This window comes from Pleurodeles waltl, chromosome 2_1, assembly GCF_031143425.1.
Source record: "Pleurodeles waltl isolate 20211129_DDA chromosome 2_1, aPleWal1.hap1.20221129, whole genome shotgun sequence".
Taxonomy (NCBI): Eukaryota; Metazoa; Chordata; class Amphibia; order Caudata; family Salamandridae; genus Pleurodeles; species Pleurodeles waltl.
This window is the reverse complement of record NC_090438.1, coordinates 636,910,290-636,936,729: the sequence shown is the minus strand read 5'-3', so window position 1 is coordinate 636,936,729 and position 26,440 is coordinate 636,910,290.

Below are 26,440 nucleotides of genomic sequence, written 5' to 3'. Positions count from 1 at the left end.
CTTCAGCATAGGTGAACTATTTTTTTCTTTTGACTCTCCCCTTTGCATTCCAGGGCAGCCATGGCCCACACAGCGCAAACTCCATCTGCAGTTTTCAAGCGCTGCTTTCATCTTCGTTTCTGATACTTTTTCCCTCTTTTGATTTGTCCTACATTAATTGTAGCCCAGCCCATCCTCCAAGCCCCTCCACCGATCTAAGCATGTGTTGGGATAAAGTACAACATTCAGGGCTCTCTGACTAGGAGTTAACTTCTGCTGGCAGCATTCACAGCACGCTCCTGAGCAGAAATCCCTGCAGTGAGTTGGTCAGGGTCTGCTGATCTAAGGTGTGTGCAGAGATTGTCTGGACTTCTGTAGTTACACTTTTCTCCCATGGTAAACAGGCCCCCGCTGCTCTGTGGGGTGGGGAGAGTACGAGGCAGCGTGTAGATGAGTTGCTACGCAAGGGACCTGCTGCACCTCGAGAAAGGAGTCAATCTACTTATTTCCACTTAATAGCCACATAATGCTCTATATCATCTCAAATTAACCTTGTCAGTGAAAGTTGTAGGAAGTTGTAAGTGAATCCTTGCAGACTGGATTGGATTGCTTCCATCCATCTCTTTTTAGGCAGGCAGGAAGAAGGGCTTGCATCACACCTCTTCCTCTTCTCAGCCCCTCTTTGAAGAATTCTGGGAACCCCACCTATTGAGAAGATCACAGAACGACAGCTGCTGTTCTAGGTACCTCGAATTTTCATGATTCAAAAAGAGAAAATGTCAAGCAGATGCCCGGGTAAAACTTGCCATCGCCCATGCCCCCAACAAATCGCAGAAACACACAGGACGCTTACTTCTTGTTTAGAATCAAACCTTGGTCGGGCTGACGGCGATGCTTCAGAAAAAATGCTTTCTTTCATGTGTCTCTACTGGGATTGATGCTCACCAAGTGTACTGTGGTAAAAGGGAAGCAGGCTTGGAGTATGGTTGAAGATGTGCAGTTGTAGGTCTGAAGCATCTGACTGTTCACACTGTGAAGACAATCATACATGGCAGATTCAACACACTGTACTAACTGCAGCACCAACACTTCACGCTGAGCTGAGGTTTTGCATTCATGCAGCTTTTGCAAACGTGATTTTTTAGCCCAACCCATGATTATTGCTTATTTCTCCCAGATTGTGTCCTAGAGCGGGAGCTGTTCTGCTTCAGTGCAGCGCCATTCACCGGGAAGATACTCCGACAACAGATTCCACAGAAACCATCCGTAAATCGCATTCAGCTTTACAATATTTTCACAGCTTTTCATTTTTCTGCATTTCAATACCGTGCTAGTTTTTTTATATTACAAAAAAAGAAACTAGGGTTCCCCTGGCAAGTTTTTGTTCTTTCATGTCATTTCGAATCCGCAAGATGCCCTGGTCCTCCATATGGAATGGGCCTTCCTGGAAGCATTTAGGGCAGCATTTAAGGCTATGGATTCCTTAGTGTAAAATTAATTATTGTGTTTTTACATACAAGCAGCAATTAGGCGCAAATGCCACGCGTTACTCTTTGATTAAATATGTTTAGACTTCTGTGATATCCGCAGATCTGTGGCAATCTTTCAGTATGCTTCCTACTGTAGGGGCGTTTAACTCTGTTAAATCTATCTATTCAGCGCGCATCTCCTTGATGCCCTTTCTAGAAAGTTTTACCGCTAGACCCAGGGAAGAACAAAAATTGTAATCACATGGAAGGCCCCACTCTTCCTAAAACTAAAGCAGATGACCTAACACTGAAAAGATTGAGAAAATATTTACTTACGGAAGACTTTCGCGGACACAGCCAAGGCTTATTTTATAGCCAGTAAAAACAATATATTTCTTGCAGTATTAGCTTGCAGTGTTTTATAAATAATGAATGACTGTGTTTGCAAACACTGCAGCAGACACTGGCTCCTGTAGCAATGGGCTATTGATATTAAATCAAATCTGAAAACAGAGAGATGAGAAGCTGTCATCTGTCTATGCTACCCTGACTCACCACACTCATGGTTTTGGGGATGCATTTGAACCTACTAACTGACATTGCTTTGTTCTTGGCCCATGTTTACACCCCTGGGGCAGATTTATTTCACAGGCTCCTTTTAACTCATTTATTGTGGCAAATGAGTTTGTTTCAACAGACTTCTCCTCTCCTAATTGCCTTAATCTAAACACACTCTCAAACCCATCACTGAAACACTTTAAAGGGGCGATACGGTTAGCCATGTGTAGGACAATAAAGGCCCTGCTTTGGCAGTTCGACCTTTCAAATCAAACTTAAAATGTACTTTAAATTGTGCCTCAGAAAACCATCCACCCACGCTCATTTTTATTTAAACTTCTTAAATCTCGGAAGGCCTACTTTTTATTCTAAACTATTTCATTAAGATATATTTTTTTCATACCCTTTCATATCAAAATGCTCCACCTGTCGTCCTTCCACACAGCTGTATTTATTAATCATGTTAATGTTTTTTACTCAGGGAGGTTGTTTTATCTGTCATATTATATCACCAGTTAACCTGGGTGTCTATAATCCAGTTTTATTGAACAGAAAAACCCGCCCATTAACCCCTTGTCCTACTGCCAAAGCACAAAGAACCCAAAGAAACAAGTGATTCTTACCAATCTGTGCTCTGTGCCTGGTGTGTTTTATAGAACACAATAGCATATGCTGTTTGTTACCTCCTAAGGGGTTGGGGGGAGAGGCAAAATAATAATATAAAAATATTAAGTAAATAATGGCGGCGCGCCCCCAGTCTGCTGTTTCTGTGCACCGCATTTTTCGGGCATTCTGACCCCTCTTGCCTGTTCTTTTCTTTTTCTTATTTTTCTGGGACATCTGGTTGTACCTTCCTTTATGTTTTTTCCCCTTTCCCATGTTACATTTTTGTTCCCAGCATTCCTTGTTCCCTATTCTCTATGGTTTCTAGTCTATTCTGTTCTATGTACTTTTTCTCTATCTAATATGGTGCACTTTTACTTCCTGTTGGTCGTTTCCTATTTAGTGGTATTTAAGGGCTGTGTTTCTTTCTCTCCTTGCGCTGCAACACTTTCTGTTTGGATGGTGTCTTCGCTCCTGTTTCTTTGCTGTTCTGTGCTGGTTCTCGTCAATTCAGTGTATTTCCTATATTTTGCCTCTGTTGATTCCTGTTCTTTTGTTCCTGTTTCAGGAATCTATCTGTTTGGAGGTTTTTTCCCCTTTTCAGTTCTTTTTCCCTCTGGCACTATTTCTGAAGGGCACAGTCTGTTCTTGGCGTTTCCATTGCCTACAGCACCGTGGCTACCAGAAAGAGTCGCCCCTATCTTGGCCAAAGCCGAACATTCAAGACCCACACCACTCGATCTGCGGATTCCAGGCGTAAGCAGCACGTGAGTCGTGACAGATCGCAGCGCCAAATTCTCCCGACGTCATCTAACACCATGGATGATACAGTGGCGGCTGCTGCAGATCCTGATCAATCTCTTCTGGCAACTATTCAGCAACATGCTCAGGAACTGCAACAATTACGCAATGAGAATGCTGCGTTACGACAGGCTTTGGCTTTCCGCAGTGGCGATGTTCCGACTGTCTCTGCCTCTACTCCTCGTTTCTCCGGTGAACCAACTAAACTGCGTGAATTCCTTGATGCATTAACTGTGTATTTCGCCTTCCGAGCTACCCAATTCTCCCATGACAGGACAAAGGTGGTATATCTTATCAGTGCGTTATCCGGTCCTGCCTTGGCCTGGGCAACCCCGATGGTATCATCCAACGACCCGGTATTGTCGGACTATTCCGCCTTCGTGAATCGGTTTAAACAAATGTTTAGTCATCCAAGATTGGAGGCCTCTGCAGAAGAAGCCTTATGTGACATCCAACAAGGCTCCCAAGATGTCCTTCAATATATTACGCACTTTTGTCAGCTAGCGGCGGAGACCACCTGGGTGGAACGAACTCTGGTGGCTTTGTTTCGCAGAGGACTTAAAGAAGAAATAAAAGATGAGTTAGTACACTCCACTAGAGTTGAAGATCTTCGTGGTCTGATGGGTCAAGCACATTCCATCGAATACCGTCTCCAAGAACGACGATTGGAGAAGAGAAAGAGTAGAGGATCTTCCCAGCCAAGCACTTCACGGGTTTATCTGCATCGTTCCGAGGAACCTCGCCCTCCTGCTAGAGACATAGGGGGAGAACCTATGCAAGTGGATACCACTCGAGGCCCACTTTCCTTTAGCGAGCGGGAAGACAGACGTAAGAAAGGATTGTGCCTGTACTGTGGTGCTGCTGGCCACATGCTTCGTACCTGCCCTGTGCGTCCTCAAAGGCCATCGGGAAACTCCACTTCCCGTCCTCTGTAAGAAGGGAGGGGACGGGATCATTGGCTATACCTTCTATCAGTTCATTTAAGGACAATGCCACATCCTTGTTCATGTTACCTGTCATGTTACAGCTACCTGACGGCCGTCAAGAAAGAACAATGGTTTTACTTGATTGTGGTGCTAGTGGTATATACATTGATAAGACTTGGGCCACTACTCAACAAATTCCAACGTGACCCAAAGAAATTCCAGAACAAGTGCACACAGTGGATGGATCCTTAATATTCTCTGGGTCAGTCGATACTACCACCCTGACATTAAGTTTACAATTTGGTAACCATCAAGAACACATCTCCTTTGATCTCATATCATCCCCCAACCATACCATCATTTTAGGAATTCCGTGGTTCATAAGACATAATCCGTATGTGAATTGGGAAACCCGGACTATTTCCTTGTCTTCACAGTTTTGTCATGAGAACTGTTTTGCTTCTGACACATATTGGTCACCTAAGAGATTGACACCTACTGAAAGTACTACCGGATGTTCTATCAATACTGTCCAAGGAGTCCCTGAACACTATTTAGAATTTCAAGATGTGTTCCAAAAACCATCCAGACCTGTGTTACCTCCACATCGAGATTACGATTGTGCTATTCCCTTGGAACCTGGAACTGTCGTTCCCTTTGGGAGGATGTATCCACTCACGGAACCCGAAAGGGATGTCCTAAAGGAGTATCTGGAAGAAAACGTACAGAGCGGTCTTATTGTACCATTGTCCTCTCCGGCAGGGGCTCCCCTCTTTTTTGTACCCAAGAAGACGAAGGATCTCCATCCTTGCCTGGATTTTCGAGGCCTGAGTAAGATAACTATAAAGGACCGTTATCCTTTGCCCCTCATCAAGGATATACTAGAGGCAGTCAGAGGGGCTCAACGCTTTACCAAACTAGATCTACGGGGAGCCTACCACCTTTTACCTATTAAAGAAGGAGACAAGTGGAAAACAGCTTTCAGGACCCCATTTGGTCACTATGAGTACAGAGTTATGCCTTTTGGTCTCACTAATGCCCCCGCAATTTTCCAAAGATTTATGGACTCTGTGTTTTCTGATCTTTTGAACCAAACGGTTGTCATCTACTTAGACGATATTCTTATTTATTCTAGACGTCCTGAACTGCATTCCTCTCACGTGAAACAAGTCCTTCAAAAACTCCGGGAGCATCAACTATCGTGTAAACCAGAAAAGTGTGGGTTTGACAAGACAGAAGTCAAATATCTGGGTTATCATTTAAGTCCCACTGGCATAGCTATGGACCAAGAAAAGGTACAAACCATCCTAGATTGGCCTTCTCCTTCTTCTATTAAGGAAACACAATGTTTTTCTAGGATTAGCTAATTTTTATCGGTAGTTTATCTTAGACTTTGCAAAACAAACTACCACATAACTCACACTTTAATAAAGGAAAATTTAACGAAAGGTTTTGTCTGGACTAAGGCGGCTGAAACAGCTTTTCAAGGTCTAAAGAAGGCTTTCACTCAAGCTCCCATCTTGAGACACCCAGATACCAACAAACAATTTATTGTTGTTACCGATGCTTCCGAAAGAGCCATTGGAGCTGTCTTACTCCAACAACAACAAGACGACGGTCTTGAACATCCTGTTTTCTATTTGTCCCATGTACTCTCTACATCGGAACAACATTACTCAGCACTAGAAAGGGAGCTATTAGCTCTGAAAACAGCCTGTCTAGAGTGGAGACAGTTTCTTATGGGTTCCAAGGAGCCTTTCGAGGTGAGAACAGACCATAGTAATCTACAATATTTATGTAATTTTGTATGCCAGAATAGTCGCCAGGCTCGTTGGGCCTTTTTCTTCAGTCAGTATGATTTTTACATCACCTATATTCCTGGATCCCAAAACATTCTGGCTGATGCTCTGTCTCGCCGTTATCCAGATTGTACTCCTACCCCATCTCAGTATCTACTTGAGCCTAGTAAGATCATCAGAGTAGCTCAGTCTTTCCTGGATGAGGTACAACTGGAATACTCCAGCCTGTCTGACCACGAAGTAGAGAAATTAAACCCCCTTATGTGCAAAAGGCAAGGATATTATTATTATCAGAACCTGTTGTTCCTCCCTACTAATAGAGTAAGAGAAAAAGCACTACAAATGTGCCATGAGTCGCCGGTTGCTGGTCATAGAGGCATCAAGGCCACACAAGAACTGCTCACACGATCTTTCTGGTGGCCTACCTGGAAGTCGGATGTTGAAAGATACATTCAGGCTTGTCCCATATGTGCTCAAGTAAAGATTCCCTGTACCAGACCTGCAGGATTATTACAACCATTACCTGTTCCACCAGCTCCCTGGCACACCATTTCAACTGATTTCATGTGTTCGCTCCCTCCATCAGCAGGAAACCGGGTCATCATGGTCACAATCGATTCCTTTACTAAAATGGCTCACTTCACTGCCCTGAAAAAGTTACCTACGTCCCAAGAACTAAGTCAGATATTTATCCATCATATTTTCCGTCTCCATGGACTTCCACATACCATTGTATCTGACAGAGGTCCTCAATACATTTCCCGGTTTTGGAAATATTTTTGTAGGACACTGAATATCAATATAGCACTATCATCGGGTTTCCATCCTCAAACCAATGGACAGACTGAGCGTCTTAACCAAGGATTAGAGCAATACCTTCGCTGTTTTTGTAATTCTACCCAGAGCAACTGGAACACTTACCTCCCTATTGCTGAATTCTCCTACAATAATACTATCCATAGTGCCTCCAAGCTCACTCCTTTTGTCTGTTCTTATGGCTATCATCCTACCTCTTTTCCTACTTCTCCTCAGTCTACCTCTCCTTTGCCTGCTGTTACTTCCCTTTCCAGACGACTTCTACAGATCCATAGATTAATTTGATCCAACTTGTTGAACACCAAGAGATATATGAAGAAAATAGCAGACAAGAAATGTAGGGACATTCCAGACTATCACCTTCAGGATAAAGTCTGGCTTTCATCAAGATACTTGCCTTTACGCCTTTCTCAGAATAAGTTCACACCCCGATACTACGGTCCTTTCCGTATGCTTCAGCTGATTAATCCTGTCACTGTCCGTCTTCACTTGCCTCGTACATGGAAAATTCATCCGGCCTTTCATGTTTCCCAGCTCAAACCTTACGTACCTGATCCTTACACTCGTCAGTTTCCTTGTCCTCCTCCTGTGTTAGTGGATGATGTACCTGAATATGAGGTACAAGAAATGTGTGACTCTTGTATCTTTCACAAACGTCTTCAGTATCTGATTCATTGGAAGGGTTATCCTCTCAGTGAATGCTCTTGGGAAGATGCATCTTCTGTTCATGCATCTCTTCTGATTCGTCATTTTCACCGCTTATTTCCACACAAACCTGGGCCTTCGGGGGGGGGCCTAATGTCATGCGGCACGAGCCGAACATTTGGCTCGGGCTGTACCACGCGTCTGCAAGACGCGGCGCGCCCCCAGTCTGCTGTGTGCTTTGCGAGGCCCCAAATTGGGCATGGGGCCTCACTCTGTTTCTGTGCACCGCGTTTTTCGGGCATTCTGACCCCTCTTACCTGTTCTTTTCTTTTCTTCTTTTTCTGGGACATCGGGTTGTACCTCCCTTTATGTTTTTTCCCCCTTCCCATGTTACCTTTTTCTTCCCAGCATTCCTTGTTCCCTATTCTCTATGGTTTCTAGTCTATTCTGTTCTATGTACTTTTCCCTATCTAAGATGATGTCCTTTTACTTCCTGTTGGTCGTTTCCTGTTTAGTGGTATTTAAGGGCTGTGTTTCTTTCTCTCCTTGCGCTGCAACACTTTCTGTTTGGATGGCGTCTTCGCTCCTGTTTCTTTGCTGTTCTGTGCTGGTTCTCGTCAATTCAGTATATTTCCTATATTTTGCCTCTGTTGATTCCTGTTCTTTTGTTCCTGTTTCAGGAATCTATCTGTTTGGAGGTTTTTTTCCCCTTTTCAGGTTTTTTTCCCTCTGGCACTATTTCTGAAGGGCACGGTTTGTTCTTGCCGTTTCCATTGCCTACAGCACCGTGGCTACCAGAAAGAGTCGCCCCTATCTGGGCCAAAGCCGAACATTCAAGACCCACGCCACTCGATCTGCGGATTCCAGGCGTAAGCAACATGTGAGTCGTGACAGTTATTATCTCAGTTTTCCATCCTCGATTCTCCAAAACTCGTGTCCACATTCATTAAATAGTTTGGCTTGTTTGTATAGACTTCTCTGCTGCCTTCACAATCTACATTTCCCAGCAAGTTGAATCAGGCATTTTACTTATTACTTTCACATATCACACCATATACTGAACACATTGTCCTCCTCCAGACCCTTATAAATAAGCGCCTTGCTGCAAATCATAGCCGACAAGCGAAATGTTTCACTTATGTGTCTTCATTACAGCCGTCCTGACGATTGTAACCTAGCTCAATAAATCATGAAATCACAGACTTGCACCCCAAAAAGACTGCCTCGCCTACCCAACCAAGTTTATGGACTTGACAGGCCTGCAAAACAATCAACACAATCGAGGTCACTCCGCAAAACAGATTTCCATTCAACATTAACGCTTTACATTTTTATGGGTGCACTTTCCTAAATTAAACTGCTTCATTAGTCTAATGTGTATTGGAAACTTTTACCTGCAGGAATAGTCCAGGCCGAGAAACAATTGCACGAACACTTTAAAGTTAAAACGAAACCTTTTCAGAATAAACAGAATAAACTTATGAAATGGCAGAAGTGCAAGTTAGGTTTTTTGTAAATGGTATGTGTAAAAATAGATATACGTTCACGTACAAAACACAGTTACATTAATTAAAATTATGGTTAAGAATTAAAACTGAAAAAACACTAAAGCTTCCAAGTTACGATTATCTATGAGATTCAGAACTCGCCCACCAGGCATCAAAATCAAGACTCTCACACCGAATGCAACGGATGACGCAAATAATGTTACAAATTAATTTACCTATCACATTAGCATTAACACAACTAACGAGCCGAACAATAAATATACTCATTTGTTTGAGTGAGTGCTGTTATATATTGATGTTGTGATTGATAAAGCCTGTTACTTTCTGCTTTATTTTTGTAAACATTGCATTTGATGCCCAATCTGCTACAGACAGCCACCCTCTTCTGCACGCGGCCTTTGGCAGACCAAGCGAAGATTGGCCCATTTGATTTTTATGAACATTAAAAAAAAAAAAAAATTAATTGTTTGAGACCTTGCCACTGGGTTTGCGCATTCTTGCGGATTCGTGGACCCTTGTTGGATCTCCCTCGGTATTCGCAAACCCTCAATGAACCCAATGGGAGGTTCAACAAATGTCCAATACTGCCATGGGTTTGCAGATATTTGGCAAGGGTAATGGGTAATGGGGGCCTTTTTGGAATCTATGAACCTTGCCCTTTTGACCCCAAATCATGTGGCAAATTTTTATTTTTTATTTTAACCACATGTGGGATCTGTTGCCCCTCCCCACAGCACCACCCCACCCACACCTGAGGGAAGGAAAGTCTCTTCCTACTCTGTTATTGCTCATTACCCAGCTCTGCATCCAATAATGGTGGCAGCAACCAGTCAGAGGCTTTGAGCCTGCAGATCCGGCTTTGCCTCCACCTTCCCAAAGTGAGTCACACGAAAAACAAGCATTTGCAATGCAACGGGTCTCGCATTTCGCAGAGTTAGAGCTATTAGCGTTGTAAACTCCTAACCGGACATTTTTTGCAACATTAAATGAAAAAAAACAAGAAAGAGCACGATCACGCTGTGTAAAACGCAGTGCGATTGCGCTGCTAAATAAAGAGAAAAAGTCATCCAGAATCCATACGGAAAACATGGAGCCTCGTAAGTTTCCAGTAGTTGGTCGGTGCGCTCGAGGAGGGCTAAACACCGGAAAAGGCATGACATATGCATGCCTTCCACAAATGAAAGCAAACAGATTTTAAAAGGCAAGCCCACGAACCAATGTAAGGGACTGACATGACATGGACGTGGTTAGAAGCCCACAGAGAGATTACATCAGGGGACGGAGCGCTTTGTGCTTGCCCCTAAAAAAGAACCCTCATGCAAACATATTTGTTTATATTTTAAAATTAGGCTGTGGATGGTACACAAACCCATGTTCATGGACCATGCATGATCTAACACCACCTATCTCTTTAACCCATTCAAGCCCAATCCGAAAAAAATGTAAAACACTTATTTCTTGATATAGTACTTTCTCAACAACTATTGAATGGATTTACACCAAACAAAGCAAATATACCTCCTTAAGTAGATCTCCTATGTAATGCCAAGCTTGGTGTAATTCTGTTCAGCGATGTTTCTCTAAGACAAAGCAAAGTTTCCTATTGGAGTTAAAGTGAAAAAGTCATGCTTTTTGAAGCAACCCCTGCCCCCGTTACAGGTCTGCATGAAACTTGCCATGCCAACCCCAAATCAGATTAATTCTTTGGAAAGTTTTGTGTAGTTTTGTTGAAAGGTGCCAAAGTTATTACGAAAACAAAAGAAATGCCTTTTAATTGGAATCCCTGACCTAACCATAACTACAAACGTGTGTCACCAACTCAGTGGGTGCTTTTATTGTATAGATTGTAGTGATAGAAAACCCATCATTTACAGGGACCTGTGAAAATTTGGGAACTCTTGTAAAATATGGGTTTTATCTGCTTAAGGACATCCCACAAACCACTCTTCAGAGCTTTCCCACTGGATTATGCATCAGGGGCAGCCCACAGTATGCAACAGAGTTATGTAAATTATGTGACAAGAAAACGCAAATTAAGCAGCACATTCTGTAGCTGTATTATTTTGATCCATTTAAGCTAGAAACAATATTTTTTGTTTAAGGTAGCAAATTGTGTGACATTTTATAAGGTAGCAAATTGTGTGACATTTTATAAATTCATGATGGCATGATAAACTCATAAGGCAAAAACACACAATTTCACTGATCATGGCCGTTGACCATTCTTTTATGAACAATATATTAATGAAAGCTAAGCAAACCGTAGGAGGGGCAACAAGAGTCCATTCAGAAGAGATAGCTTCAATAATATCACCCTTCTACAAAACTGTTTTTGCCAGGCCTGTCGGGACAGAGAAAGATACCATGCATGTATCTGGAGAGAATGCACCATACACCGACCTCTGCACAAACAGCAATCATGCATGCACACTGGAAGCACCTTCTGTGACACAGACTGAGCCCACTGTGTGGATCGGTGGTCTAAAAGAGCACACTATGTGTGCCCTCTTTTCCAAGTCTAGCTACCATTAGTTCACTTGGATGCAGAGAACTACCAATGGTGGCAGCAATACCATTTATAGTGACAAAGGAGGCCTTCAAACATGTCCAGGACAGGGAGGTTCACCTACTGGCCTTCCCAGCTTTAAAAAAAAAAAGTAGTCTTTCAGTGCCCTGCAACAGGCATCTTCACTATCGTTGTACATGTGTATATGGCATGAATGGCACAGGTGGTCAAAGCCACACTGGGATACATTGTGCATTTCTACATTCAAGCGGTACCTAAGTTGGTGGGTTGGAGAGAGAGCCCAAGATGAAACCCAGGGCTTCCCACAGGAAATTCAAGGGATTCTGTGTTGTGAGTATTATTGAAAGGCAAGAAATGGCCCCCTTTGAGCTAGGGTGTTTCCCACTTCTCTCTCCTGACCCATTGTTCTTTGGAAGAGCTACTACCCACAGGTTAACAGGTAACAGATGGGGCAGCCTCATGTATCTTTATATCCCTGCTTTAGGTTTCCCTTGACTGGAGACTCCCAGCTCCATCCTACCTTCCTGCTCGCACTTAGTGACAAAGAGCTTACCTAGACCAGTCATAGTCGAATAGGCAAAGGATCAGAAAGGCCTAGAAGCAGTCTCAAAATGGAAATACTGAAAGATACAACTCTTGTCTGCCATTTTAGTATAAAGATGGAGCAGACACTTCCAGTGTGGGGTGCTAAGATTTATCTACCAGGAACAGAAAGTCTTCACACCAGTTGCAAACAGAAACTCTGGAATATTAACCGCCAACTCCCCTTGCCAGGTTAAGGCCCAGAACCCTGGGAACTTTGAACAAGACTGCAAGGACAGGCTGCCTGGACTCTTCTTCATGTGAAGAGAGATGACCAACTACTCGGGGGGAGGCATTGGTGTTTACGCATAAATCAGTCACTGCTCAGAGGAAGAGGGGCTGTGAAGGAGAGGTAGTGGTTGAAAATAAAGCTGGGCACCTGGAAGGGTTCTTCGCTGCTCCATGAAGGTGAGGCCCTGATGTGCCATCACAGCATGACTAAGCTTTTGCCTCTGTGGTTGGGGGATAGTAAGAACTTAAGCCTATTCAAAGTTCCCTAACATCACCTCTGCACACGAAGCTGCAAGACATTTAAAAAAAGCTAGCCTGCAGCCCTTAATATACTCAAAAGGCAAGCCAAAATACCAGAAGAGAGCTGCATAAACAGAGGAAGCAATTTGTGGATCTAAGTGCTCACTAGGGGTGGGTACCTGTTTGGGTGGTGTGTTTTGTTTCAGGGCCTAAAGAAGAATCCCAACTGGCAAGATGTACCGAGGCACAAGCAATGTGACCCCTGTGACTGTTGCTAGCTCTCATTCCGCATTAGCACCTTAAGCACTGACCATCCACCAGCTGGTGGTACCGAGGCAAGATCCTTACTCATTGTGCTTTGGGGCCAGTACAGCGTACACCCCATGAGCACCAGGACCACCTGCAACACCTGAATATCGCAAGCATGACCCACATTGAGAACTGACTCACGGTCAAAATTAGTGTACATCATTATGGAGCCCGTGGAGGGTGAGGAAATTTGAATCCCCATGATTGGAAGAACAACTACAGAAGCCTTGATTTAACTGTCTACTCTCCCAAGATTTCTTAGTACCCCCAACATGTTATTAAGTGAAGTCCGAGACTAACTGGGGTCTCTGGCAAAAGAGACGTTTTTATGAGTTTGTCCCGTGGAAGAAGCCAGCTTCACTTCCAACTATCATCACACTAGGGAGATTATATAGCCATGTTGCACTTTGCAGTTACTGTTTCTGAGCCAATGATGTACAATATGAAGTTGTCTGTGTATGGCGTAATGTTAAGTGCAAAAAGACCAAGTGATGGACGGAATGCTGAACAATGTCAAACATTCACCCCCAGTACAGAGATCTGGGCCTAAATCCAGCGTTTTTTTGCTGCCCATGCCATTCCAGTTTGGACCCAGCAATACGAAATCAGTCTTGACCCTGTTCCCCAGGGGAACAGTCCAGCCCGAACTGCCAGGCCAGGTCTTCCCTGGACTGGAAACAAGCATGCGGGGACCAGTTTCAGGGTTTCACCCCTCATCAGCCAGGCTAGCTTGAATCCAGTGGCATGGGAAGCATGGGACCCACGTCTGGGCATACCCTTCCCACTTAGGGCAACAAATGCAAAAAGAACAAGTGATGGACGGAATGCTGAACAATGTCAAACATTCACCCCAGTACAGAGATCTGGGCCTAAATCCATCATTTTTTTGCTGCCCATGCCATTCCAGTTTGGACCCAGCCATATGCAAATCAGTCTTGACCCTGTTCCCCATGGGAACAGTCCAGCCCGAACGGCCAGGTCTTCCCTGGACTGGAAACAAGCATCCTGGGACCGGTTTTGGGGTTCACCCCTCATCAGCCAGGCTAGCTTGAATCCAGTGGCATGGGAAGCATGGGACCCATGTCTGGGCATACCCTTCCCACTTAGGGCAACAAATGCAAAAAGAACAAGTGATGGACGGAATGCTGAACAATGTCAAACATTAAGTCTAAGCATTGATTGCACATTTCTTAATTAACCTTTGCTGGCCAGATTGGTAAGATGGTAGACCCAGATTTATAGTGGCCTTGTGCCATTCCAATGACACATTAGCATAATTTTTTTTATGCTAATGTGGGGATCGAAGGGCAAAAACGCTGTGCCATACTTACAAAGTAGCGCAGGGCTTTCATTGTGCCACTTTGTAACCCCTTGCGCCACATTATGTCTGTGCCAGGCACAATGTATGCAAAGGGGGCATTGCAGCGCTGAGGGATCCGTAAAAATGGCGCAAAGGAATCGAAGAGATTCCTTTGCACCATTTTTATCAGCAGCTTTTAACGCCTGCTAAGTGCAGGTGTTAAAAAGAGGCTCCCATTGGTTATAATGGGCCACTGGGTGCTTTGCAGGATTAGCGTCAACATTTTTTATGCTAATCCTGCATAGCACTGGGCTAGCATCAAAATGATGACTCTAGTCTCCCTGACTACAACCCCATGGTACGCCATATTATAAATATGGCGCACACATGGTGGCATTAGGGGGGTGCTAAGGGGTGCATAAATCTGCCCCTAAGACTCTAACTACACACCTCTTTTAGAAGCCTTGGACTGCTTGTCTTTGTTACCCCAAAGGTCAACTTTTAAAGGGATGTACATGGTGGTCAATTTTGGGTGCAATGGTAAGGTTCCTCCCAGGACACCTGTGGTAAGTGGTTCTGATTGAAACAGTCTCTGCTCAGTAATCTCTATCTGCTCTGCAGCACCCTAAAAGGTTCTCACAACAAAGTGTTGTTTCCTAAAAATTCTACATTGTTAATGACACAGTTAAGTATTGTTTTCTTTTTTTTCACTGCAGACAACCACACAGTCCAGTCCAGTATTTCAGTTAATAAACTCAGTTAATATACTAAATAAATATTTCCCCATTTGAAAAAAAAAACTTTTTGAAGCTAACTGCCCCAAATTAAACATGTAATATAAAAGATAAATTATGAGTAACATGTTTAATATGGTCTCTATTCTCATCTTGGGGTTCTGGTTACATTTATCTGGCTTGATATTTTTGATGTCCCTAAAAAAATGCTTCATTTTCATGATTACCCCCATTTTGTAACTGACACTATTTTTGTTGGACTCTATACAATGGGACTCTGCTAAACAGGCCCCAGTGCATGTGCTCTCACCCCTTAAAACATCTTGAATTGTTAAAATCCCTCACTGGCACATTTAACTTACCTATAATTCCCTAGTGTATGCTACCCAGTGTGCTCAGGATTTTAAAACTGACATTTCACCCTGTCAAAAATATTCCTTTTGCCAGTTACCCTTAAATGAGGCCTTACCAGCTCTTAGGCAGGGTGCAGGTATTTTAAAAGCAGGCCATGTGTACTGAATGTTTTTATAGGGCCTTACCATGATAAAGTTCCCAAACCTAGAACAATGTTGGCTGTGCGATATAAAACAGTGGATTACCTTATTACACTTTATGAAGCTAACTTTAAATTGACACTAACTAAGAAAATACTTCAAATACTCCTTTTTTATAGTAAACAAAATCCAAACTAATGCCAATCTCAATTATTTTCTCAATATTTCAGAAACAGCAACTTTAGAACGTCCCTTTTTTTTCTGCCTAAAACCTCTGGTTGCCTTTGCAGAGTTAATCCCCAACTGTCACCTGGAAGCCTGTTGATGCCCTGCAAGAAGAAATAAATGGCTCACACGAACGGGAACAACAGGACTTTGGGTGTGAGGAGGTATGACCTCCTCCTAACAGGGTGACCTAGAGATTTGCTCACCAACTGCACAAACTTCAAAAGTGCATCACCTGTCACAGGCAGATGTAACTCACACTTAGGCCTGCCCTTTCCATTGTCCACATAGTCAGTATTGCACCAATCCCAGTTGGGGGGACCTGGTTCAGAACTGGTTTGCTGTGGAGAGGGAGTTCTAATTTCGTAGACATATTTCAGGGGAAGAAATATTCTATCTTGTTTGATTTTGACAGTGCACTGTGGTATTTTTAGGGGCTATCCCCCAGGAAGTGATGTCAAAGTGGGTAGTATTGCCCCTGGGAACTTTTCCCCATTAGTCAGGACATTTCCCCCACCCACCAGCTGGAGCCAGGCATAAATGTGGCACCATTGGATACTTTCACCAGAATAACTCTTGGCCTGTGGAAGACAGAAGATGCACTGCTCCTGCTGTTGAATCTGTAGAGAGAGAGCCCAAAGGCTGGCGCTACTCCCACCTGTACCTGTACACAGAAGAGAACTCAAAGGATCACTTGGCTGAACTCCTTTTAACCCCTTCGCTGCCAGGCCTTTTCCCCCTCCTGTGCAGAGCCTTTTTTTGGCTATTTGGGGCAGTTTTGCGCTTAAGCTCTCATAACTTTTTGTTCACATAAGCTACCCACGCCAAATTTGCGTCCTTTTTTTCCAACATCCTAGCAATTCTAGAGGTACCCAGACTTTGTGTGTTCCCCTGAAGGAGACCAAGAAATTTGCCAAAATACAGTGAAAATGTCGTTGTTTAAAACAAAAATGGAAAAAAAGGGCTGCAGATGGCAGCTCGTGTTTTTTCCCCTGAAAATGGCATCAACAAAAGGTTTGTGGTGGCAAGATCACCATCTTCCCAGCTTTCAGGAACAGGCAGATTTGAATTGGAAACCCCAATTTTTCAATACAATTTTGACTTTTTACTGGGACATACCCCATTTGTACAATTTTTTGTGCTTTCAGCCTCCTTCCAGTTAGTGACCAAAAATGGGTGAGAAACCAATGCTGGATCCCAGAAAGCTAAACATTTCTGACAAGTAGGCAAAATTCTGAATTCGGCAAGGGGTCATTTGTGTACATCCTACAAGTGTTAATAATAGCTGAAATAAAAAAATATTGAAATTGAGGTGAAAAAAACAGCAATTTTTCTCCACATTTTACTCTGTAACTTTTTCCTGTGATGTCAGAATTTTGAAAGCAATATACCGTTACGTCAGCTGGACTCTTCTGGTTGAGGGGATATATAGGGCTTGTAGGTTCATCAAGAACTCTAGGTACCCAGAGCCAATAAATGAGCTGCACCTTGCAATGGGTTTTTATTCTATACCGGGTATACAGCAATTCATTTGCTGAAATATAAAAAGTGAAAATAGGTATCAAGAAAACCTTTGTATTTCCAAAATGGCCACAAGATAAGGTGTTGAGAACCAGTGGTTATTTGCGCATCTCTGAATTCCGGGGTGCCCATACTAGCATGTGAATTACAGGGCATTTCTCAAATAGACGTCTTTTTACACACTGCCTTACATTTGGAAGGAAAAAATTTAGAGAAAGACAAGGGGCAATAACATTTGTTTTGCTATTCTGGATTCCCCGAAGTCTCCCGATAAAAATGGTACCTCACTTGTGTGGGTAGGCCTAGCGCCCACGAAAGGAAATGGCTCAAAACACAACGTGGACACATCACATTTTTTCACAGAAAACAGAGGTGTTTTTTGCAAAGTTCCTACCTGTGGATTTTGGCCTCTAGCTCAGCCGGCACCCGGGGAAACCTAGCAAACCAGAACATTTTTGAAAACTAGACACCTAGGGGATGCCAAGATGGGGTGACTTGTGGGGCTCTGACCAGGTTCTGTTACCCAGAATCCTTTGCAAACCTCAAAATTTGACCAAAAAAACACCTTTTCCTCTTATTTCGGGGACAGAAAGTTCTGGAATCTGAGAGGAGACACAAATTTCCTTCCACCCAGCGTTCCCCCAAGTCTCCCAATAAAAATGGTACCTTGCTGGTGTGGGTAGGCCTAGCCCCCACAAAAAGAAATGGTCCAAAACACAACGTGGCCACATCACATTTTTTCACAGAAAACAGAGGTGTTTTTTGCAAAGTGCCTACCTGTGGATTTTGGCCTCTAGCTCAGCCGGCCCCAGGGGGGGCAGAAATGGCTTAAAATAAATTTGCCCCCCCAACTCCCCTGGGGAGCGACTCTTGCCTACGGGGTCGCTCCCCCTGCGTGACATTGGCGTGCAAAAAAAGATCCCCAGTGCCTAGTTGTTTCTGTCCCCCTTGGGGGCAGATTGACCTAAAATCGGCCAATTTGCCTCCAAGGGGGGCAGAAATGGTCTAAATACAATTTGCCCCCCAGGGGAGCGACCCTTGCCTAATGGGTCGCTCCCCATCTCTAAAAAAACCAAACAAACAAAAGAAATACACATATTTTTTGTGCCCTGGCGCCTAGAGGTTTCTGCCCCCCGGGGGCAGATCGGCCTAATAACAATAGGTCGATCTGCCCCAGAAATGGCCTGAAAAAATTTGGCCCCCTGACCCCCCACCCTCCCGGGGAGCTACCCTTGCCTACGGGGTCGCTCCTGTTGCATGACGTTAGCGCAAAAAAAAAGATCCCTGGCCCCTAGAGGTTTCTGCCCCCCCCGGGGGCAGATTGGCCTAATAACAATAGGCCCATCTGCCCCCGGGGAGGCAGAAATGGGCTAAAATAAATTTGCCCCCCCACCCACCCCCGGGGAGCGATCCTTGCCTAAGGGGTCGCTCCCCTTGCATGACATTGGCGCAAAAAAAAAACCCTGGTGTCTAGTTGTTTCTGCCCCCCTTGGGGGCAGCTTTGACCTAAAATCTGCCGATCTGCCCCCAAGGGGGGCAGAAATGGTCTAAATACAATTTGCCCCCCAGGGGAGCGACTCTTGCCTAATGGGTCGCTCCCCATCTCTAAAAAAACAAACAAACAAAAAAAAACACAATTATTTTTTTGCCCTGGCGCCTAGAGGTTTCTGCCCCCCCTGGGGGCATATCGGCCTAATAACAATAGGCCGATCTGCCCCCAGGGGGGGTAGAAATGGCCTAAAATACATTTGCCCCCCTGTCCCTCCACCCCCCCCACCCCAGGGAGCGACCCTTGCCTACAGGGTCGCTCCTCTTGCCTGACGTTGGCGGAAAAAAAAAATCCCTGGTGCCTAGTGGTTTCTGCCCCCCTGGAGGGCAGATTGACCCAAAATCCACTGATCTGTTCTTGCCTAATGGGTTGCTCCCCATCTCTAAAAAAACAAACAAAAAAAAAAAACACAAAAAAAATTGCCCTGTCGCCTAGAGGTTTCTGCCCTTCCCGGGGGCAGATCGGCCTAATAATAATAGGCCGATCTACCCCCAGGTGTGGCAGAAATGGCCTAAAATAAATTAGCCCCCCGCCCACCCGAGGCGCGCCTCTTGCCTATGGGGTCGCTCCCCTTGCGTGACGTTGGCGCAAAAAAAAAGGTCCCCGGTGCCTAGTGGTTTCTGCCCCCCTTGGGGGCAGATTGACCTAAAATCAGCCGATCTGCCCCCAAAGGGGGCAGAAATGGCCTAAATACAATTTGCCCCTTCAGAGGAGCGACCCTTGCCTAAGGGGTCGCTCCCCATCTGTAAAACAACAACAAAAATCCCCGGTGCCTAGTGGTTTCTGCCCCCCTTGGGGGCAGATCGGCCCAATTAAAATAGGCAGAAATGGCCTAAAATAAATTTGCCCCCAGGGGGATGACCCTTGCCTAAGGGGTCGCTCCCCTTGTGTGAAATTCACGAAAAAAACAACTCCCTGGTGTCTAGTGGTTTCTGTCCCCCTTGGGGGCAGATTGGCCTCATAAAAATAGGCCAAATAGCCTAAATACAATTTGCCCCCTAGGGGAGCGACCCTTGCGTAAGGGGTCGCTCCCCACCTCAAAAATACAAAAAAACAAAACAAAAAAAAAAGATCCCTCATGCCTAGATGTTTCTGCCCCCAGGGGGGTCAGAAAAGGCCTTAAAAAAAAAGCCCCCCCTGGGAGCGACCCTTGCCCAAGGGGTCGCTCCCCTCATGCCAGTTTCCTTTTGAAAACTAAATCCCTGGTGTCTAGTGGGCGTTTTAGCAGCTGGATTGCATGAAATCCGGCTGCTAAAACGCTGAGAGAGACTTCTCTTCTAGCGCTCCCTCTGGGCTCTGTGCCCAGGACGAAATGGTTACGTCCTGGGCACACGAGCACTGGGCCTCAGGACTTACGTGGTTAAGGGGTTAAGTTAAAGGGCCACAAAAGGTGTAGGAAGCCTACTTTCAAAGCGCTCAGTTGACCGGTTCCAGTGTACTTACCTTATACCCTGCTGGTGGCTTCTGAAACAGTGTATCCTAACCCCCAAGTGGTGCCCGCAATGTCCTCGACACTCAGCTGGGGTGAGAGTGTACTCCTCTGGCTCTAAAAACCTCAAAACCGGTCACTTAGGAACTTTTTCAGAACCAGCAGAGACCAGGGCCGAAGCCATAGCCACAGATGTCGAGTCATCAGTTGGACTCAAGGTTTCCCCACTGAAAGGATTTTGACTTCTAGAAAACTTTCTGATTCCAAACTTAGAGAGGCTTCACCGAGGTTGATGTTGAACAGCATATCATCGCTGACGAGAACTTTCTTTGATCATGACTGCGACAAGTTTTCCACAGGAGCTGAGGCTCTCACGAAGAACTTGCTCTTCACCAGGCCACCTTTGTCGAGCACTCCTTCTGATCCAGCTTGATGACTACCCATTGACAAGGACTTTTCTCCATAAAATCTTTTAAATCAAAAGGTAAACTGCCCTCTGGGACAAACCTGGTCTCTGTATCCCACCAGCATCAGCTTGTGTTCAGCCTTAACTTTTGACTTCAGGTCTGTGGCGACCAGATACCTGTGAATGGCGCTTTGCTCGTTTAGACTCTATTTTGACTTAAAATATCCCCACATCTGATGTTTGTCATTCCTGTGTCTATTTGTTCTTTAACTTTCACTTTTATAAATTGGAGTGGGATTTTTATTGTTGTTTTGCTTACTTTTTAAAAGTTTTGATACAGACAAATGGTTTACATATTTTAAATTATGCCTATCTGCTTTGTCCTGCAGCTACCAAGGTTTGAAATATTGAGACCATGTTAGGTAAAGAATTGTGACATTATTATTTGTTGGGGGCTCAGATCCTTCCATCTAAATATCCACTTTCTCATTACGTCATTAGAAGCCTTTGATGGCAATAGTTGACCATATTATACATGCTTACCTGTTAAGTATTCTAACATGTATAAACACACACAAACCAAGAAAAATCAACATAGCTCAATAAAGAATATTATACTGAGCAAGCATAGTAATAAAACACATATTAGGACATTTATTGCTACTGGGCAAAGGGCATCACAACGCCCTGAAAACTAACAAAACTAACGCCACCAACAACCTCAAGGAGGATTTCACAAATTTCAATGACTGCGTAGACTCCCTCACGCCCATCAATTACAACTAACAAAGAAGGACCCAGAGACAAGCCACCTGGTACACAGAGAACCTCCTAGAATCCAAAGGCTACTGCAAGCAGCTAAAGAGGAAATGGAGAACCAACCATGTCACCGACACCAGGACCATCTAGGCCACACTCAGAAACTACCACCAACTTCTGAGAAACACCAAAAGAAGAATACTAACCAAGCAGATTGAGGCAAGCTTCAAAAGTTGAATGGAAACCACCTCAATTGTAAAGGAATGCACCACTCCCAACACTGCAGCCAATACCATCACCCATTCACAGGCGCTCTGTGACAACCTGTGCAATTTATTGCACAGAAAAATTGGGAAGATCTACAGCAACTCTGAACAACAGTCAGACCTCAAAAATCACATCAGCAACCTGACCACCACTATCCAAAACAAACACTTGACGGAAAGGAAAACACTCACAGATGAAGACACTTCAACAATCATGAAAATGGCATACTAAGGGACACTAACTGGCCTATACCCTCACCACATCTACATCATGGGATGACCACCAATATGCAGCACCCTCATCCACATCATCAACACCTCCATCAAATGGGCTGCCTACCAATAAAAGAAGACTGGAAACACATAGCAGTCAATGGCCTTTTAAAGAAACATTGGCTAACCCCAGTGAACTGAGCAATTTCCAGCCCATCTCCCTGATCCCTTACCCAGCCAAAGTCGTGGAAAAGGCCATCAAGGGACAACTCACAAGTCACCTCGAACCCCACAACCTACTGAACCACACTTAATCTGCATTCTGAAGGAACCACAGCATTGAAACAACATGAATTGCACATCTGCACCATATTGAACCATGGATAGACTGCAGAACTCATCCTGCTCAGCCTCTCACCACAGCCTTCCAGACTCCCACCACACCCTCATCAGAAGACTGTATGACTGTAAGAAATCCATCTCTGAGACCCTCTACTTACCTCCCAAATGTATATGCAACTGCTGCCCCTACCACCATCAGATCCAGAACACCTGCGAAAGGAGAGAAGGAATGATTAAACCAGGAGGGTTTCCCTGACCACTAAGACTAAAGGAGGACTATTGTATTTTGAAACAGGGAGGCAGAACCGTGCAATGAGAAACCCAATCGCAGGAACCCAGGGGAGAAGAAAAGGTCACTGGCATCAGACTAAGGGAAGAAGATGGAGAGAATGAGAGTCCAGAAGGAGCAGGAAGTTGCCATATCGAGGGAGAACCTTCTATCACTGATGATGCCATTGAAGCCTCCGTGGACATGGAGGGAGTCTCTGAGATTTGAAGTGAGGGGTGGTGGACACCGCCGCCGCAACTCAGAAGAGGTGATTGAGTGCTGCATGGAGGGCGAGGGAGGAAGTCTGTGTTGTGTAGGGGAGAGAACAATACAGGTGATGGTGTTTTTATTTGGATACTAAGCTTGGGCATAACAGTGAGACTGCATTGGACCATCTTGACAACACCGCTTATTGGGCATATCGTTATTGTTTATTTCGCATGTTCATTATTGACAAAACCACTCCATATGTCGAGCATTTTTTTCTTCTCTGTTAAAACCAGGGACGATAGCTGGAAGCTTTATGTTAATCAAAATCGACACAGGTGACCTTTAACCTGGCAGGTAACCCCTGCATGTTGCAGAGTAATAACCACCCGAGAAAACCACTATTGACCCTTGAGGATTATTCAGCACAAGGGCGAAGTCCCAGGATAGTTTGGGTGCATGTTTCCCTCACTATAGAAAAAGAAACCTGGCTGAAAGAGAAGGGCACACCCAATATCATGATGGTATAGAATACTTACCTATTTCAATATACTTACCACCATTTTTTCTTCCGAGACTCCAGGGTGGCATAATCCCAGAGAAAATAGCTGGAGAAGGGAGACAGAAGAAATGCTCATCATCAGGCATTAACTACAACATATGGTGCCGGACTTTGCATGTACACCCACAGCATCTTATTTTTATCAATCTGTAAATGCAAATAAAATCAACATTGAGAAGAAAATGCAGCGTCCTCATCCATATATCCGGCCCTCCCTCCTACAATGACATAGGAATCCAAAGACTGGCCCTCAACTGAATAGGATCCTTCCTCACAGGAAGAACGCAGCGGGTCAGAGTACCACGTACACATTGGAATCCAAGAATCTAATCTACGGAGTCCCTCAGGGCTCATCGCTCAGCTCAGCACTTATATTCGTGACCCCACACACCAACAACCACAGATTCAAAGGCATCACCATTGTACCCTACACGAATTACACCAAACTCATCCTCTCCTTGAACGACAAGTCTACCAACACCAGAGCCAACTTCTCCAAATGCATGGTCAACATAGCAAACTGTATGAGAGCTAGCTGCCAGAGAATGAACTCCAACAGGACAGAATCCCTGATCTTCAGGAATAAAAACTCCCCAAACAACTTTACTTGGTGGCTTTCTGAGCTCTGACCTACATCTACTCCTACTGACCATGCCAGAAACCTGAGAATCGTCTTGGATGACAAGCTAAACAGGACAGCACAGGTCAACACATTCTGCTCCTACTGCTTACACATCCCTTGCATGCTCCCCAAGATTTTCAAATGCCTACCCTAGAACACGAGATGGACCACATTACGAGTCCTCATCACGTGCAAACTGGACTACAGCAACACCGTCTACGCTGGGATACCCAACCATCTTCTACACTGTCTCCAGACCATCCAGACTACCACAACAAGACTACCCCTTGAACTCCCTCGTTGCACACGCATCTCACCACACCTAATGGAGCTTCACTGGCTCCCCATTCATAAATGCTTCCACTTCAAACTCCTCACACATGCATGCAAAACACTGCACACCATCAGACCTACATACCTCAAAACCTCCTGCACTTGCACCATCTCACCAGACACCTGCGCTCAGCCACATTTCACTCGCACACACCCCCACATCCCCAAAAGCAAACATAACATACCAATATTCTCAATCATCCTCTTGATGCTCACCACTGCTTCACATGATTGTTAGTGCAGGGGGCAAACCTCCCCTTATCCTTGATCAAGGTGAGGTGTTTCAAGGAAAGTACCCCGCTATCCTGCATTTTTGCATTGGGCCCAATGCATCAGTCTGTAAATAAGGAGCACTGTAGTGCTCTGCTAGCGCCACTGTGTAATGCTATGTTTATTTGACCACCAACTGTATCTTGACCATTGGCTCCATTTTGTGCTTAGCTTCTGGTGCCGACACAGCTGCGACGCAGGGTATTTCCACACGGAGCTTCCACACTGAATGTGTTTTCGCTCTTCTCACCAGAGCTGGGTCATAATGTGCTAGAACATATTGTGAGGGATGCAACTACGATAAGAGTGTACAAGGATGAGAATGTTTTCATCAGGGAAAGGTACGGCTGTCTCAGGAATGCGCATTGGGGCCTGGCCAGTTTTTGTGCATGTTTTTGACACAGACCAAGTACAGCCAGCATTGGAATTCCATAAGAGAAGGGAGGAGGGTTACTAGAATCTTTCTATTGAGTTAGTTTAAGGTCTAAAAGATGAGGAAACTAGGCACTGAGGTAGGAATCTGCCTGTAGAGTGGACTCACTGCCCAGGAAAATCCCATTTGGGGGAAAGTCTTCTGAGTTCCCTGGCTTGGTGCTGGCAAGGCTGATGGACTTAACCCCCATGGTGATGCATTTTAATTCTTAATTATTTAGCTTCTACACACAGTCACGGATGATATATTGCATGTTTTTGCCTGTGACTGTTTAAATGCTGTGATTATTTCTGTTTCCACACGTTTCACTTCACTTGAGTTAAATGCTTATTTTCATATATTTGCATATTCCCATAAACGTGATAACAACTGTGGTCATGCACTGTCCTATTTGTCAACACAGACAACAGAGATATGTCCTGCAAACTGTTAGAAGGTAGTTGGGGAGAGGGAAGTTGCCAGGGAAAATATGGCAAATTGATTACATTGGTGTTACGTACTGTGCTGGACTTCTGACCTCTGGATACCGGGTTGGCGAATACACCAAGGGGGTCATTCCAACCCTGGCGGTCCAAGACCGCCAGGGCTAAAATGACGGGGGCACCGCCAACAGGCTGCCGGTGCCCCGCTGGGCATTCTGACCGCGGCGGTTTGACCGCGGTCAGAAGTGGAAAACCGGCGGTCTCCCGCCGGTTTTCCGCTGCCCATTTGAATCCCCCATGGCGGCGCAGCTCGCTGCGCCGCCATGGGGGATTCTGACAGCCCATACCGCCATCCTGTTCCTGGCGGTTCGCCCGCCAGGAACAGGATGGCGGTATGGGTTGTCGTGGGGCCCCTGGGGGCCCCTGCAGTGCCCATGCCAATGGCATGGGCACTGCAGGGGCCCCCATAAGAGGGCCCCACAAAGAATTTCACTGTCTGCATTGCAGACAGTGAAATTCGCGACGGGTGCCACTGCACCCGTCGCACCTTCCCACTCCGCCGGCTCCATTCGGAGCCGGCGTCCTCGTGGGAAGGTTGTTTTACACTGGGCTGGCGGGCGCCCGCCAGACCAGTGTAAAACCCAGAATACCCGCAGCGGTCTAATGACCGTGGTGCGGTATTCTGGAGGGGGGAACTCTGGCGGGCGGCCTCCGCCGCCCGCCAGGGTGAGAATCACCCCCCAAGTCTTCTACAGGTTCTGGATACTCCCAGATAAGGGTGACCCCTTCTAGTAGCCATGGTGCTGCTTGACAGGCCAGGCCAATGCAGACTGTACCCTCCAGAAGGAGACCCAGAGGGAAAGAACCCCAACACTGGGGAAAAAACCTCAAACAGGAACTCCTGAAGAAAAACAAGAAAAAACAGGACTTGACAATAGGAAACAAAAATAGGCAAATCTCCCAAGGCAAAAAGCAGGAACAAAGAACAGGCAAAAAATCTCCCAAGGCAAAAAGCAGGAACAAAGAACAGGCAAAAATCTCCCAAGGCAAAAAGCAGAAACAAAGAACAGGAGCGAACAGCACAACCAGAAG